The sequence below is a fragment of the Oryctolagus cuniculus genome, chromosome 1 (genome assembly GCF_964237555.1).
Source record: "Oryctolagus cuniculus chromosome 1, mOryCun1.1, whole genome shotgun sequence".
NCBI lineage: Eukaryota > Metazoa > Chordata > Mammalia > Lagomorpha > Leporidae > Oryctolagus > Oryctolagus cuniculus.
This window is the reverse complement of record NC_091432.1, coordinates 191,612,406-191,630,842: the sequence shown is the minus strand read 5'-3', so window position 1 is coordinate 191,630,842 and position 18,437 is coordinate 191,612,406. Positions and strand designations below refer to the sequence as shown.

Below are 18,437 nucleotides of genomic sequence, written 5' to 3'. Positions count from 1 at the left end.
GTCCTGTTTCCCCCACAGGATCATTCTCTCCCTTTTAATTCCATTTTTTTAATTTTAATTTAATAAATACAAATTTCCTAAGTACAGCTTTTGAATTACAGTGGCTTCCCCCCCATATCTTCCCTCCCACCTGCAACCCTCCCTTGTAAACTCCTTTTCCCATTCCATTTACATCAAGATTCATTTTCAATTCTCTTTATATACAGAAGATCAATTTAGTATATATTAAGTAAAGATTTCAACAGTTTGCACCCACACAGAAACACCAAGTGTAAAGTACTGTTTGAGTACTAGTTATAGCATTAATTCACATTGTACAACACATTAAGGACAGAGATCCTACATGGGGAGTAAGGGCTCAACAGTGTACCTGTTGTTGACTTAACAATTGACACTCTTGTTTATGGTGTCAGTAACCACCCGAGGCTCTTGTCATGAGTTGCCAAGGCTATGGAAGCCTTTTGAGTTCACCAACTCTGATCTTATTTAGACAAGGTCATAGTCAAAGTGGAAGTTCTCTCCTCCCTTCAGAGAAAGGTACCTCCTTCTTTGATGGCCTCTTCTTTCCACTGGGATCTCGTAAAGATCTTTCATTTAGGTGGTTTTTTTTTTTTTTTTTTCCCCATAGTGTCTTGGTTTTCCATGCCTAAAATACTCTCATGGGCTCTTCAGCCAGATCAAAATGCCTTAAGGGCTGATTCTGAGGTCAGAGTGCTGTTTAGGACTTCTGCCATTCTATGAGTCGGCTGGTATCCCACTTCCCATGTTGGATTGTTCTCTCCTTTTTAATTCTATCAGTTAGTATTAGCAGACACTAGTCTTGTTTATGTGATCCCTTTGGTTCTTAGTCCTATCATTATGATCAATTGTGAGCAGAAATTGATCACTTGGACTAGTGAGATGGCATTGGTACATGCCACCTTGATGGGATTGAATTGGAATCCCCTGGCACGTTTCTAACTCTACCGTTTGGGGAAGTCCAATTGAGCATTTGCCAAACTGTACATCTCCTCCTTCTATTATTCCCACTCTTATATTTAACAGAGATCACTTTTCAGTTAAATTTAAACACCTAAGAATAATTGTGTGTTAATTACAGAGTTCAACCAATAGTATTAAGTAGATCAAAAAATACTAAAAGGGATAAAGTATTAAGTTGTTCATCGACAATCAGGACAAGGGCTGATCAAGTCACTTTTTCTCATAGTGTCCGTTTCATTTCAACAGGTTTCCTTTTTGGTCAAGCGTCAGCAAGAGCTTTGAAAGAGGTGTTAGAGTTTGGTTTAGGCCCATTTGTACCATTTTATTTGCTTTTCTCTTTTGCCTTTTTTTTTTAAAAAGCTTTGTATTCCTAGAAAGATAAATAAACATACAGAAAAGTTTCAAGAATACTACAAAGAACTCTTGTAATCCCTTTATCTCAAATCATGAGTTGTTAAGATTTTGCCCCTTTATGTTATATTTCTCAATGCAATATGTATTTTCCTGGAATTATTTAAAATAGGTTGCATATATTATAGTTTACTACTCTTTAATATTTCAGGTTGTTTTCCTAGGAGCAAGAATTTTACCTTACATAAATGCAGTCCATTTTGTAAAATATGTCTAATCTATTCTACAGTTCAGATTGAATTTTGTCTATTGCCTCATCATATTATTTGAAATACAGGTAGAAGATAAAGTACAGGATCATGTATTTACTGCATCAGATCTTTGAGTAACAGTAGAAACCATTTTCAGATAGTGTATGGAAATGAATCCTGGAACAGTTAGGTTTATTGGTGCTTTTTATCCTCACAAAAGTATCTTTAAAATGTATTGCATCCATCAGAGTTCTCAAGAGAAACAAAATCAATGAGATATATTATACATCTCATTCATGAGAGTATTTGAAGACAAAATTAAAGATTAGTTTATTTTCATACAAATGTTTCTAATAACCCATGTGTGGGTTTATCCTAATATGCATTTCTATGACATTTTTGGGGGATGGGGGTCTTCAGAATTTTTTGCACCAAAGTAAGTTGATCTCTTAATTCAGTTTTCCATGAACTTTTCAAAGCACATGAAGAGATTTGTTTTCAGAAATTGGCTTTTGCAATTGTGGGGGCTATTATTTCAAAGCCTGTAGGGGCAGTTGAAATCTTTGCCATGAGTTGATACTGTAATTTTGAGTCTGTAATCTGAAGAACAGGTCAGAAGACTGGGAACCTAACAGGACTGGATGCTGTGGTCTTGAAGCAGAATTTCTTCTTCTCTGGAAAACCTGTTTTTTTTTTTTTTTTTTTTTTTTTTTTCTATTAAGACCCTTTAGGGGTTGAATGATGTCCACTCCCGTTATCTATGGTAGTTTTAAAGTCAACTGACTATAGATGTTAACGACATGTATAAACGTCCTTTACAGCAACACCTGGAATAATGTTTAATTAAATAACTGCCTAGCCAAAATACAAATCATGTGTGTCCCACTACAAATAATTGATGTTATTTGGCAGTTCTGTTACTAAGAGGGCATACAGAAAATACAACATTATAGAAAATTCATGCTGTTCAAAATCAATTTTAAGTGACTTTTATGTATATATAAACTTTATATACACAAATGGACCATTTCTATATTTTATTCCAAGGGTGATTCATGGATAATTATTTTAGTATTTTCTTGTTTTCACAGTAGTACAGTATTCAGATCCCATGGCATATCTTGAAAATTAATCATTTTTTTTTTTGACAGGCAGAGTGGACAGTGAGAGAGAGAGAGACAGAGAGAAAGGTCTTCCTTTTGCCATTGGTTCACCCTCCAATGGCTGCTGTGGCCGGAGCGCTGCGGCCAGCACATAGTGCTGATCCGAAGCCAGGAGCCAGGTGCTTCTCCTGGTCTCCCATGCAGGTGCAGGGCCCAAGAACTTGGGCCATCCTCCACTGCACTCCCGGGCCACAGCAGAGAGCTGGCCTGGAAGAGGGGCAACTGGGACAGAATCCGGCGCCCCGACCGGGACTAGAACCCGGTGTACCGGCGCCACTAGGTGGAGGATTAGCCTATTGAGCCACGGCACCGGCGAGAATTAATCTTAAACATTAGAAATATTTCTTTCATCAGAGATCATTTTAAGTAATAAATAATAACCATAGAAGTAATACTTCACTAAATACTGTTAGATGTCAAGAACTTTTGCCAAGTGACTTATAACCATTATCCTAGTTACTGCTGCATCCATATTAAGAAAAAAAGAAAAGCAAATCTAGGCACAGGAAGATTACATAACCCTAAAAGGAAGAGCACATCTTAGATCATGTGTAAGTGGTTATCCTGTGTTCTAGTTCTTTCTTGGTATATTAACATAAATTAACTTACTTGATATGTAACTGAATTGTCCTTTGGAAATCTGAGAGTGTTCATATTTTTGGCAGATGAGAGAGGAAGTAATTAAGTACCTTAGTCACCAGCTAGATGGTTGCCAAATCAGAAAATTAATTTATGACCTCTTAACACCAAGTCCAAAGTTTGCCCATTAAACTACAAAATCATCTAATAATAAAATCCACTGTTATGACAACATAACATATGAACTTCTCCATTTCTTAGCAAATACTAATTTTCTATATTGCAGTTTATAATTATCATCACAGGGCAGTTGCTTAGTTCTGTAATTGAGCAATATGCTGTCATCTAATTTAAGCTAGATTTTTTTTCTCAAAAAATTACAGAAATGTAAATGTAGCTCCAGGAGTATTTGTCACCTGATAAGGAACAAAAGATTTAAAAATTTGACATCTAAAGGTATTTTATTGGTAACCTGGAAAAGACTATGTATTGGACTTTTTTTTTTTGTTGATTGGTTTGGTTTTTAGAATTCACTATAGTGAGATTTTGTGAACACAGATATACAACAAAGGAAAAGAAATGTTCGTTCTCAATCCAGGGGTAGATGGTTACTGGTACAGATTCTGCTGTGAATACATGGAAATGTCATGAGCTTTCTTATTAAATTGTGATGTTACTGTATCTGGAAAGATTTAAGCATGGCTGGGGAAAAAATAGGATGGAATTTATCTTTGCCTGAAGATTTCAGAATTCAGTTGGATGAACTAAGGGGTTCATTTTGTTTAATTCTTCATATCTACCTTTTGCATAAAATAAAGGACTCCTCTTATTATGATCACCTTTGTGATTGAGTATAATTCTCATTTTCATTTAAGGATCTAGTTATATGAAATTGTTATACTTTTTTAAAGACTCTCATACAGTTTTAGAACTGTTCAGTTAATGAAGTATTAAAAAGTGTCCAATGATAAATAGTCCATTCTATTGGTTCTTTTCATTAAATCCTTGAACACCATACTAAGATTTCTGATGATACCACACAATGTTTGATGCTACCAGAGACACAACCATATATTTTAGTAAGTAGTTAGTAAATTCTTTTGATATCTATATTCTGATATCTGAATGTATATATCCTGCCACAACCATATAGTTAGTAAATTCTTCTCAGACTACATTCTATGTGGAAATTATTCTTATACCACTGCAGTCATTTTAGAAAACCCTAGCCATCAACCACATTGCCAAGAAGGTGAAAAGTGAGACTTAAAGAAAATCTACCCTAAGGTATGGAATTATTTTCAGAGGATTCATTAGAGGTGAGAAACTCAAGAAATAAATCTCTCTGTACCAGAGATTATAGATGTAGAGCTGACTAGATAGATGACACTGTAGTATAAATGTGTTTGTATGTGTATTTCTACCAACAACAGCTAAACTTGCATGTCTTTCTGGGACTCCACTCTCTGATATGAGAGGACAAACTGATGACACCAAAGAATGTCAGCCTTCAAAGAGTCTGTCTCAGAAGACTAAATTTTTATATTCAACTTGACTAATACACTTCTTAAAGTGGATCTAAGTTACAGAGGCTAAGGCTAAGAAATTTCTGCAGTTAGAATTAAAAGTTCAAAGCCATAGTCACTATTCTCACAGAGATGAGGATAGGTTTTGAACTAATATGGGACATAGAAAAGCTTTAGCTTAGGTGCAGGGAAGCTTTTAAAGATGAAGTCTGAGATTTACTAGGCACTTCAGTTATCTAAAAGTTTTGTTCACTCTGAAATGTAAACATATATGTAACCTTTGTATACATTATTAGGTATACGCTCACTCTTTACAACAATTCACAGTTTCATTACTTGTTTAGGTTATTGCTGTATAATCTCTGAGTTTATAGAATCTGAAGTTTTTTCAGGTTTTCATCTTACCGCTGTCCAATCTTGCCCTTACGAGTGTCTAGGGCTCCTGAAATTAGAATTGCCACAGGGCACACTGCTGCTGACTTCCCGTGGAAGACAGTCATCACTTTGGCTTGGGGATCAGTAGATGAGATGTTGGTGGCAGTTGCAGGTAGGAAGCTCATCTGGTGAAGGCTTTGTTTGGAATTAGGGAAGGGAGGATCTATATCTACTCAAGGTTGGAGACTGGTACAGAATGGCTCAGATTTTTTTGGCTTCCAGACCTTCAGATAATTGCTCTTTCAGGGTTCTTTTCTGAGTTTTTAGATGGTCTTTCCCTTGGATTGTCAGGACCGTTCTGTCCGATCTACCTCTGCTGCTGGCCTTTCACTCTGAATAAAAGCCTTTCCTCTTTGTTTCCTTCAAGGACTCAAACTCATTTTCCCTCTCGCCTACTCCTTCCCTCCTTCCCCCTCTCCTTGCCTCTTTCTCTTTCTCCTCCCTAAATAGCCTTCTCTTTCCCTAGTAGACCTTGTATGGCTCACCAACCCAGATCCCAGAGGATTAACAAGTAAAATCAACATTACTTCTGCCATAGGGCTGGAAGAAATAAAGCTGCAAACTTTCTCGGGAGATTAAGGAGACTATTTCCATGTCCTTCTTCCAAATACTTCACAGAAAATAATAAAATAATTGGGTTTTCCACGGCAGCTACCTGAATGTATATATCCTGCCACAACCATATATTTTTAATCAGTTAACCTCAGGTAATTCTTACTTTATCTTAACTCTCAAGTTGATGAACCTCTGTGGGGATGACAAAAGAGAAATTGCCTACATTTTAACTGACAGACAGGTGAGCTGTACCTTTATAGAAAAGTGCTTGATTAAAGATGTTTCTTGTCAGAGAGTGTTCTCAGTTGTACATGCATACAGATTAATTCTGGAGAGGCTAAAATTTTTAAATTATGAGATAAAAACAAAACCCATACATATCCAACCAAAAGATAAATAAAGATGACATGGGAACAATTCTCCTGTGATTTTCTATCCTTAAAACTTAAGTTGCATAACTTATGAAATATTCACTGGATTGTTTGAAAAGTCAAAATCATGCATGCCTGCGCTTCCAGGCTTCAGAAGAAAATGCAATTCCTCTTGGATATGACTTACACATATTGTATAAACTTTGGTATGGCTGGCAAGTCAGTGCACATACGGATGAGAAGAGGAAAAATCATACCCCAGTGTCTGTAAAAGTTGTTCCATGTTGTAGTTCACAGCTTTCTTTGGGTTGTAGAATTCAGATTTATTTCTAAACCTCTCTAAAAAAGCCCTGTGCTGAGATATATGTTAATCTCAACAGACTGGGAAAAAAAACCTAGAAGAGATTTTAATGAGGCATACATAAGAAGCCTAAGATGGGCAGAATATTAAACTAAGAGCAACATAATTCTAATGATCCTGGAGTGTGTGTGTATTTTCAACAGTTTTTAGGCCAGTGAAGTCTTCTGTAATTGTCTTTTCTTAATTTGAGATTCAGACAGACAGACAAGCAGAGCCTTCATGCCTTTGCAGTCCCTAGATATCTGCAATGGTTGAAATTAGGCCAGGGGACCAAAGCCAGGATCTTAGAACTCATTCTAGGTCTCCCATTTGGGATGCAAGTATCCAACTACTTGAGCTATCACCTGCTGCTTCCTAGTAGGAAACTGGAATCAGGAGCAGAGCCAAGACTTGAACCCAGGCCCTCCAATATGGTAGGTGGGTGTCCCACTGGACCAAACACCTGCCTCTGGAATGATCTTTTAATATACTTCTTTTTTTAAGTTTTACTATTTATTTGAAAGCCAAAGAGACAGAGAGAGGAATATCTTCAATCCACTGGTTGGTTTACTATCCAAGTGCCCCCCACAGCTGGTGTTAGGCCAATCTGAAACCAGGAACCAGAAATCCCTCTGGCCTTCCCCATGTGTAGCAGGAAGCCATCATCTGCTGCCTTCCCAGACACTGGTAGGAAACTAAATAAGAAGCTGATATAGTAGTCAATCCTAGGCACGCCTACTCCCTTAATATCTTTAAATTATAAAAATAAAATTCATAGGCCGGCGCCGCGGCTCACTAGGCTAATCCTCTGCCTTGCGGCGCCAGCACACCGGCTTCTAGTCCTGGTCGGGGCGCCAGATTCTGTCCCTGGTTGCCCCTCTTCCAGGCCAGCTCTCTGCTGTGGCCCGGGAGTGCAGTGGAGGATGGCCCAAGTGCTTGGGCCCTGCACCCCATGGGAGACCAGGATAAGTACCTGGCTCCTGCCATCGGATCAGCGCGGTGCGCCGGCCACGGCAGCCATTGGAGGGTGAACCAATGGCAAAGGAAGACCTTTCTCTCTCTCTATCTCTCTCTCACTGTCCACTCTGCCTGTCAAAAAAAATAAATAAAATAAAATTCATACAATTTACTTTGATAGTAAATATATATAGCATATATATAGTAAATATAGTAAATACATATAGTGTATTTATTTTATATCAGTAGCTCTACATTTGTTCCCCATTCCTTGTCCCTGGAACTATAAAGGAAGGATCACAAGGATAGTTCCTCATTTTCCATTAAAGGCAGGGAGATAATTTCTCCTTCTTATGAGGCTTAGGTGGAAACACAGTTTTCGAGAAGCACTGTTAGGGAACACAGGCATCTTATTATTATTATAGACTTTGTATTTTGAAGTGCTTCAAAATGGGCTTGATTAAATTCTTACTCTACCACCTAAGAATAAACTGATACAAACCATCATTCCCACTTGAGAGAGAACTTGAATGCAGCATCACAAAAGCATATTCATTAATGAAGAAGCTGTCTTGCCTGCTCAGGTTGATCTTCCGAGTCAATAAATGGCAATGAAATAAAACTTGTCATTCTGTATCTTCTACTATATTCTTGGGTTGCTTGCCTATATGACTACTTTTTATGGGTTAATCACCAACACCATGATTATCAAGAATGACACTACACATAAATAATTAATTCTTGGATATAAGTAGAAGGATTGATGTTACATGGACTCTAGAATAGAGTAGGATAGGCCACTAAACAATGTATAGGAATAACCATGATAACAGATCAACAGCAAAGATCAGTGTTTGTTGAATAAACCTAGTAGAATCTTGTGGTTTATGGATGTTGCTCCTCACTGGGTAGAAATAGCTTTAGAATGAAACAGAAAGACGATAAATAAGCACGTGGATTAGACAGTTTTTAAAACACATGTGGAGATAAAGGTTGCTCAAAGTAAAGCCATAAGTAACAAATTTCAAGAGAACAATCATTGCCAAAATGTTATCCTACTTTTAAGATTATTTTCTATTACTGAATTGTAAAGACACTATCATCTTTTTTTTCCTAAACTCAAAATCAATCACTTTTGGTCTTCATAATTTTAGTGATTCCCTTGGAGGCCATTTTCACTAAAGACATCTTTTAAATCACAAAGAGTTATTTCTCCTTTAGACACCACTCTCCTGCATACTAGCCTGGTCTTCTGTGTTGGTGAATTCATTTAAAAGCCAGTGGACAGGGCCGGCGCTGTGGCATAGCGGGTAAAGCTGCTGCCTGCAGTGCTGGTATTCCATATGGGCGCTGGTTCTAGTCCCGGCTGCTCCACTTCCTATTCAGCTCTCTGTTATGTCCTGGGAAAGCAGTAGAGGATAGCCCATCTCCTTGGGCCCCTGCACCCATATGGGAGAGCTGGAGGAGGCTCCTGGCTACTGGCTTCGAATCGGCGAAGCTCCAGCCATTGACGCCAATTGGGGAGTGAGCCAGTGGATGGAAGACCTCACTCTCTCTCCCTCTGCATCTCCGTCTCTCTCTGTGTAACTCTGACTTTAAAATAAATAAATAAATCTTTTTTAAAAAAAGCCAGTGGACACATAAATGTATAAACACATGACAGATGTAGACTGATATAGCCTCTTTATAGATTTTGTCTCATTTAAATGTGAGTGAAGCCTTAGAAGTCTAAGAGAGGGATTATTGCTATCTTGACTTTTTTGGTTAAAGATTTATTTATTTATTTGAAAAGCAGAGTTACAGAGAGGTAGAAGGAGACAGAGAGAGAGAGAGTTAGAGAGAGAGAGAGAGAGAAAGGTCTTCAATCCACTGGTTCACTTCCCAAATAGCTGCAACGGCCAGAGCTGGGCCAGTCTGAAGCCTGGAGCTAGGAGCATCTTCTGGTCTCCCACAGAAGGACTTGGGCCATCTTCTACTGCTTTCCCAGGCCATAGCAGAGAGCTGGATCAGAAGTGGAGCAGCTGGCACTTGAACCAGCACCCATATGGGATGCTAGCACTGCAGGCAGCAGCTTTACCTGCTATGCCACAGTGTCATCCCCAATATGTTGACATTTAAGATAAAAATAAATCCTGTTTCCAGACATTCAATCCTAGAAATTATTCAAAGATAATAACAAAGATATTTGCATCAAATTATTAATTGTAGCATTTATTTCACATAAAAAAACAATTTAAATAACCTTAAAGTCCAATATGTAAACTAATTTCACAAGATATTACTTTTATATACTGAAATAATATGCAGCACTTAGTGTTTATATTTATGAATAATTTTAATAACACAGGAAAATGTTCCTCACTATATATTGTTTTTAAAAAAGGAAAGGAACAAAATAGCATATGGCAGCATCATTTATACTTTTCCATTATATATATAAATATATAAATTCATGGGGGAACTATACAAAAATACTGAAGTTACTCAAAGCAGCTTCATGTGAAATTTTTATTTGATTTTTCTCTCTCTGTTGTTTCAAATTTTATATAATAAGAATGGAATATTGCTTTAATTAATCTAAAACTATTAAGATTGTTTACTTTGTTGTTATTTTAATGAATTCACTCAGTTTCTTAAGTATATTAAATGCACTGCCTGGTGCAGTGTTCTTTTCCCATTCTCATGACTGGCTGCTTTATATCATTTTGCACAAACCTGATTTTCTCAGTGAAATTTTCCCACAATATCCTTTTAAATGTGCTCCCCATCATTCTTATCCCCTTAACTTGCTACATTATTATAATATTCATGGTGTTATTAACCTATTATTTAATCTAACTGCTTTCTGCTGCATTTGAAAATTAATATAAGTTAGAAGAAAACTTGCCTGTATTGTTTATTCTAAGACTCTAGGACCTAGAATCTTATTGAGCATACAGGAGGAGCTAGGTTCATATTTGTTAAGTAAAAATAGATGTTCTTAAAAATTAAATAAATAGTTGCCATTGTGCATAGTTATAACTGTGAAGGAAAAGGCTAACACTGAAATAGCTACTACATGTGGTCATTAGTAGGGTAGAATGTATTTTATGTTTGAAAGAAAATGAGCATAAACTACTAATAGAAAAATGAAATGAGAGGTGAACACAGTTTATGAAATCAATGCCATCAAGATGTTCTGTTTAGTTGTTGGAATTGGGTAACACATGCCTCTCCACATCAGAGACTTAGAACGGTTTAATAATATGTACCAAGATAATCAACTAATAAATAGTAGAGCAAGGTTTCTAATCTGGAGTCTGGTTCAGTGTTTCTTTGCCATTGTACAATTTTACTGTTCAGGAGAGTAAGGTAGAAACCATTAGAGAAGAAGTTAGAGGTTGAAAGGCATACCCATTGGGGTGCTTCTGTAAAACCTGAACACATGTCACTCTTTGCCTAGGAATACTAGATACAGTTGGTCCTCCATTCCTATGGTTTCACATGCATAGTTTCAAACAGCCACAGATTAAAATTACTTGTATTTGGGGCTGGCGCCATGGCTCACTTGGTTAATCCTCCGCCTGCAGCGCCGGCACTCCAGGTTCTAGTCCCGGTTGCTCTTCTTCCAGTCCAGCTCTCTGCTGTGGCCCGGGAGGGCAGCGGAGGATGACCCAAGTGCTTGGGTCCCTTCACCCGCATGGGAGACCAGGAGGAAGCACCCGGCTCCTGGCTTCGGATCGGCACAGCACTGGCTGTAGCGGCCATTAAGGGAGTGAGCTAACGGAAGGAAGACCTTTCTCTCTGTCTCTCTCTCACTGTCTACAGCTCTCTCTCTGTCTCTCTCTCTCTCACTGTCTAACTCTGCCTGTCAAAAAAATTAAAAAATTACTTGTATTTGGGAAAGTAATTGCATCCATATAGAAGATGCACAGCCATTTTTCCCTTGACATGATTCTCTAAACAATACAGTGTAACAACTGTTTACTGAGCATTATATTGTGCTAGGGACTATAACTAATCAGGTGATTCAAAGTATATGGAAAGATGTGTATAAGGCAAATTCAAATAGGATGCCATTTTATGTTAAAGACGTGGACATTCATAGAGTTTTGTATCTGCAGAGAGCCCTGGAACCACCATTCATAACCCACTCCTGACCATGGATATTTATGGATGGGATGACTGATTAATTTTAAGTGTTAGAAACAATGAAAGACTGAAAAAAAAGAGTTAATTGAATTTTGTGGGATGTACATTTTCCCACTTTAAATTATAGTTGATGAGAAGTATTTGTCTAAGTAAAAAGCAACAGGGAAACTCTAGTCAATGAAGAACTCTATGACTTCAGTTTTTACATGGATTTATGTATAGATTTGATATTCCTGTTGGATGCTCATACATTGGTCGAGTGACACCCTTTGAGAAACTTTATCTTCTAGTTAAAAGTAAAATTGTCTTTCAGTAAAAGGACAGATTTCCTGGCACCTTTATACATAAGTTAAAAGATGGATATGATAGAAGTGAATCTTCTATGGGATTTAAAGTGCCTCTAAATGCTAGCAATTGCTATGACCTATAAGATTTTTCTTCATGTGAAATAAATACCTATGTGCCTATCTCTCATCAAAGTAAGATAAGCCAAGTTCCTTAAAAGTGGTCTCTTTTCCTGAAAAATTATAGTATATTAAAAAACAGTTGGAAGAGTGTTGCTAAGGACAACCTTTGTGCACATTTTAATTACTATTTTCATACCATTGTGTTGCCATATTCCAACAATACAGTGGAAACAGCACCTAAGTATAATGCCCTTTCATTTAGTCTGACAAATTTTAGAAAGAATAATAGCATTATTAATATTAATGTTTACAATTGCCAAAATTTACTTAGAAATCGTATGGACTAGGAAGTGCTTATATTATTAAATTTAATTCACACAATTATAAGTTTAGGGTATGATCCCCATTAAACAATGAACTGAAACTGAGACCATCAGGGGCTGTTAGATCCCAAGTCACATGATTGTAGCAGTAGATATGGCATTTGGCCCCAGAAGAGAATGCTTCCAGACCTTGGAGCCCTACTGTCTTAATAATCCTTGTTATTTGAATTTGAGAAAAGAATTTCTTCGTTTAACATGTATTTAATTTCCAGTAGGAAACTACTGAAACATGTTTACAAAAATATAATACAAGTAAGAGGAATCATTTAGCTTACTGCTGAGAATACCTAGGAACATATTTAACTCTTGATTGAGGGAAGGAAGTAAGAATGATCCCTCTCTAACTTAAAATGACAGTTTATCATAAATGCTAAAATCGTTGCTGTGGGCAGCCTTTGTTTTTAATTTCTTCAAGGTTAAGAGTCACGCCTTCCATTTCTTTTGTGACATCTCATTGTGTTTAGTACACAGCCCTGTGGAGTTAAGTGGTCCATAAATGTTAGCTGATGGACTTTCCCATTGGGTACCTGTCATTGTCCTACAGTGTATGTTTAAGATTTAATGAAGCTGTAATCTTGTAAAAGAAATGTGCATCTGTTCTAATGCCTCCATGAAAATCAATGTATAAACTGTAAGGCCTTGAAAACTTCCATTAATTTTTATCTGCCTTATTTTTCACACCAGTTTATTGAAGAAAATAATAACTCTATTTTTGTTTAACAAGTTAAAATATTAAGTTTAGGTTGTATAATTTTTCTGAAAATGCTTATTTGTTTACCTTTCAGCAGCCAGGTGGTTTAGAAAACATTTATGATAAATTCTACCTGCTACCTTCGTGTGTTTCTTTATTTTGAATATGGGGAAATGAGGCTGTCCATTAAATTCACTCTTTAAATTAGTGGTTAATCAACAATAGCCTCCATATAGGTGTAATTAATATCAGGATACCTGAATTCCCTCACAGTGTGCTGTTACAGTAACTGCCTAACTCAAAAATTCTGTCCTAATTTCATCAATGCTATAAAGTAGCAATTGAAGGAAATCATTTTTTAGGTTCTATGTATAACAGTAATATTTTATGATATTATTATATAGTACTATATACAGTAAATATGCTACATATTGCACATGATTGCTCTGCTTTGACTACTTGAATATTGTGTTAAGATATGATTCATGATGTAAGGTCAGGGAAATGTTAACAGAGTAGAAATGCAGTCTGCTGAATGCTCTCAACTGTGGTACCTGTTTTAATAATTTACATGTTGACTTGTGGACATGGGATTATTCTTGGAGGTATAATTTAATATATTCTAAAGGATATTTTTATTTTTTATTTTATTTTATTTTATTTTTTTTTATTTTTTGACAGGCAGAGTGGACAGTGAGAGAGAGAGACAGAGAGAAAGGTCTTCCTTTGCCGTTGGTTCACCCTCCAATGGCTGCCGCGGCCGGCGTGCTGCGGCTGGCACACCGCGCTGATCCGATGGCAGGAGCCAGGAGCCAGGTGCTTTTCCTGGTCTCCCATGGGGTGCAGGGCCCAAGCACCTGGGCCATCCTCCACTGCACTCCCTGGCCACAGCAGAGAGCTGGCCTGGAAGAGGGGCAACCGGGACAGAATCCGGCGCCCCGACCGGGACTAGAACCCGGTGTGCTGGCGCTGCATGGCAGAGGATTAGCCTAGTGAGCCGCGGCGCCAGCCTAAAGGATATTTTAAAAGTAGTATACTATCTCAAGAGAGAGGATCACTAAGTAATTGTTTCAAAATTTGCTACCTATGGGTTTTTTTTTTTAAGATTTTATTTATTTATTTGAGAGGTAGAGTTACAGAGGGAGAGAGAGACAGAAAGAAAGGTATTCAATCCACTGGTTCACTCCCTAGATGGATGGAGCAGAGCCAGGAGCCAGGAGCTTCTTCTGGGTCTTCGATGTGGGTGCAGGGGTTCAAGCATTTGGGCCATCTTCTGCTGTTTTCCAGGCCATAGCAAAGAGCTGGATCAGAAGAGGAGCAACTGGGATATGAACTGGCTCTCTTGGGATTCTGGCACTGCAGGCAGAGGCTTAGCCCACCAAGTCATAGCACCAGCTCCTACCTATGGTTTTTAACATCAGTTCCATTTATATACATTTATATAACAATCTCTGTATGGCCATTACAATTTTATTTTAGAATATGAAGTCTGTTTTATCAAGTATCATTATAAATGTGCTTGCTCTGGGGAGCCAACACTGTGGCTCACTTGATTAATCCTCTGCCTTGCGGCACCGGCATCCCATATAGGCACCAGGTTCTAGTCCCGGTTGCTCCTCTTCCAATCCAGCTCCCTGCTGTGGCCTGGGAAGGCAGTGGAGGATGGCCCAAGTGTTTGAACCCCTGCACCCACATAGGAGACCAGAAGGAAGTACCTGGCTCCTAGCTTCAGATGGGCACAGCGCCGGCCATAGAGGCCATTTAGGGGGTGAACCAATGGAAGAAAGACCTTTCTCCCTCTCTCTCTCACTATCTAACTCTTTCTGTCAAATAAATTTTTTAAAAAATTTAAAAAGTGCTTCCTTTGAATGTTACTAATTTCTAGGACCTATTAAATTATATCATGTCAAAGAAATCTTGATTTTTAATGTGCAAGGAAACTTGTGGATTATCTGTCTAACCCAAATTTTATAGAAAATAGAAAAACTAAGGTGGAGATAAAGTAAACTGATCATAATCACATAACTGTTTAGTGGAAGAATATGTAAGAATCAAGAGCTCCTAATTCTTGGTCCAATATACTCTACTATACTTTCCCAATGCTGACAACTCCAGATACACGATCTTGCTCATAATTTCTCTGTATTCTGCAGCTGCATTTGTTGTATGAGTACAGACATTTAATATTGCTATTTTCTTGAAAATTGATCCTTTTTATTATATGAATCTCCATATATCTAAGTTTTCTTTTATTCTGAATTCTATTTTTCCTAATATTAATATAGCCAATTTTTGCTCTCCTTTGAAATCTTGGGGAAATATAATTAAAAATAAAATTTCCTGAGTGGGCTTTTTGTGCAATATGTAAGATGCCACTTACAATGCCATCAAACCATATCCGAGTACTTGGGCTCTGCTCTGCTTCTGCTTCCAGCGTCCTGATAGTGTTTACCCTGGGAGTCACCAATGATGACTCAAGTACTTGCATCCCTGCCCCACACAAGGTAGACACAGACTGAATCCTGGCTCCTGGTCCAGCTCTAGGTGTTGTGAGCAATTGTGGAATGAACCAGAAGACAGACGATCTCTTCTTCTCCCTGTCTCATTCTGCCTTTCACATAAATAAAATTTTAATGCTAAAAAAAATTCCTGATAACTCAGGGAACCTCTCCACAAAGATAAAACTGAATGAAAACAGTTTTGTTACTTAATAAGTTTTAGGCAAGAATGTGATACATGTCACAGGCAATCTGCTAAAGAGATCGCAAGTATAGAAACAAATTCCAGCTCTCCATTGCCAGGCAGTATGATGTGTTACATCTGTGTTTTCAAGATAAATGATAACAAATCTCTCAGTGAGAAGACTCCACATTTTTATTTCCATAAGATTTATTTTATTTATTTGAAATTGTTACAGATAGAGGTAGAGACAGAGAGAGATGTCTTCCATCCTCTGGCTCACTCCCTAGGTGGCTGCAATGGCCAGAGCTGCGCCGATCCAAAGCCATGAGCCAGGAGCCAGGAGCTTCCTCCAAGTCTCCCACGTGGGTGCAGGGGCCCTAGGACTTGGGCCATCTTCTACTGCTTTCCCAGACCATAGCAGAGAGCTGGATCGCAAGAGGAGCAGCCGGGACTAGCACAGGTGCCCATATGGGATGCCGGCGCTCCAGGCCAGGGCTTTAAGCCACTGCGCTGGCCCTGACTTCACATTTTTTTACACAGTTTGTCCTAAATTGGGTGATCATCTATATTTACTAATTGCTTTTATGAAAAGACAAATTTAAATATTAAAAAAAGCCTTCTCAGTGCTGGCATTGTGGCATAGCAGTTAAATCTGCTGCCTGTGAGGCTGGTATCCCATATGGACATCAGTTCAAGTCCCAGCTGCTCCACTTCCAATTCAGCTACCTGCTAATGCTCCTGGGAAAGCAGCAGAAGATGGTCCAAGTGCTTTGACCCCTGCACCCACATGGAATATCTGAAGGAAGCTCCTGGCTCCTGGTTTTGACCTGGCCCAGCCCCAGCCTTGTGGCCATTTAGAGAGTGAACCAGCAGGTGGAAGATCTCTCTTTCTCTCCCTCTCTTTCTCTGTAACTGTGCCTTTGAAGTAAATAAAATAAAACTTTAAAAACAAAACAAAAACAAACAAAAGAACAAACTAAAAAAAAAAAAACACCTTTATCATATCTACAAAAAGTAGTAATTGGAAAGTACCTACAGGAAGTTGGGCATATGCCTTTCCACTGAACTGGTATATGATTGTTATCTTCTTTGACTATTATATTTCAAAAGAATGGATCTCAGGTTGTTGAGAAACAAGTTCCATGGGTTCTGGCAAGATGCATATTTAGACTTCAAAAAGGCTTACCTACATCTTCAAGGGCAGAGAAAGGATTCACAGTCACAGTTTTTCTAAAGTAAATGTCTTAAAAGAAAAGCAGTGGGTAGAAAAATCTTCCTCATTTTTAAGTTAGGGAAAATTTGATTTTTTTTTTCCTGTTTGAATTTGAATTTACCCTTTTGGAAAAGGAGAGGGCACCTTATTACTGCAAAGCAGAGATAAAGTCTAGGTTTCCATTGGCTTCTATTGCAAATGCTGGGGGAGTTCCTTATTCCTGCTAAAGTAACAGGGATTTTCAAGTTCCCCAGTGATTTTTTGGTTCTCCCACTAGTCCTCTGACCCCTTGAATGGAGAATGGAAGCAGCATCTTATTACTTCTGAGGGAGGGGCTGTTAGTGCAGGCTCCCCACATGGCCTCCACTTATATTCCATGACTGACTCTCAAAGATTGAAAACTCTATGGTCTTTTTCTAACACAACTTTGCTGAGGGTCTTGTACCTGTGAAAGCCTTCCAAGGACTGAAGGCTCTCCTGCCCAATCACCCTGCTTGAGTGGGGGTGAAGCCAAAGATTTTTCTGTAGCATTTGACTGGGATGGGGTGGTTAGCAGGAACGTTTTTGTCATGCAAAACTGTCCCTGTCCCTTTCCTGATCCCGTGCTACAGAGCAGACTTTTGCTGAGACTGTCATTTGTCTACATCTATCTGTATAGCTGTGATTGAGCTTTTTCTTTTTTAAGATTCATTTACTTATTTGAAAGTCAAGGTTAAACAGAGAGGAGAGACAGAGAAAGAGGTCTTCCGTCCAGTGGTTCACTCCCCAGATGGCCGCAACAGCCTGAGCTATGCCCATCTGAAGCCAGGAGCCAGGAGCTTCTTCCGGGTCCCCCACACAGGTGCAGGGACCCAAGGAATTGGGCCATCTTCTACTGCTTTCCCAGGCCATAGCAGAGAGCTGGATTGGAATAGGAGCAGCCTGGACTAGAACTGGCACCCATATGGGATGCATGCACTTCAGGCCAGGACATTAACCCACTGTGCCACAGCGCCGGCCCCATGATTGAGCTTTTTCAACTTCATGTCTGTCTGTTATGAATGAGACCAAAAGAAAATCCAAGGAACTCCCCATTTTATTAAACTAGTTTACCAACCAATCCGCTCACCCTTTTACTTTTTCCACTCTTAAAGTCTGTTATATACTGTGGAGGGTTTTAAATTATATGACGGAGAAATAGGGAAAAATACACCCCCCTGTACTTTTCTTGGTAGCAGAAGTCTTTCTGTATATTTTGAAAATAGTGGCATGGAGGTCATTTATTGTTATGCAAACTCAAAAGGATGTTACTAATGTCCAGAGATCCCAAACCTATTGCTTTAATAATCACCAAGTTGTAAAGAACATAGCCCAGAGAAGAGAATTTTATTCACTTTCAGGCAATGTTCAGTCCTTTGGTGTTGGTGAATAAACATTTTCTT

The 18,437-nt window shown here is 38.4% G+C and overlaps 1 protein-coding gene across 6 annotated transcripts in view; it reads left to right on the top strand.

The window, feature by feature from the left end:
• Positions 1 to 18,437, top strand: part of LINGO2 (leucine rich repeat and Ig domain containing 2) — a 1,403,193-nt gene that overhangs the window by 1,065,348 nt on the left and 319,408 nt on the right. The gene's annotated exons all lie outside the window — the stretch shown is intronic.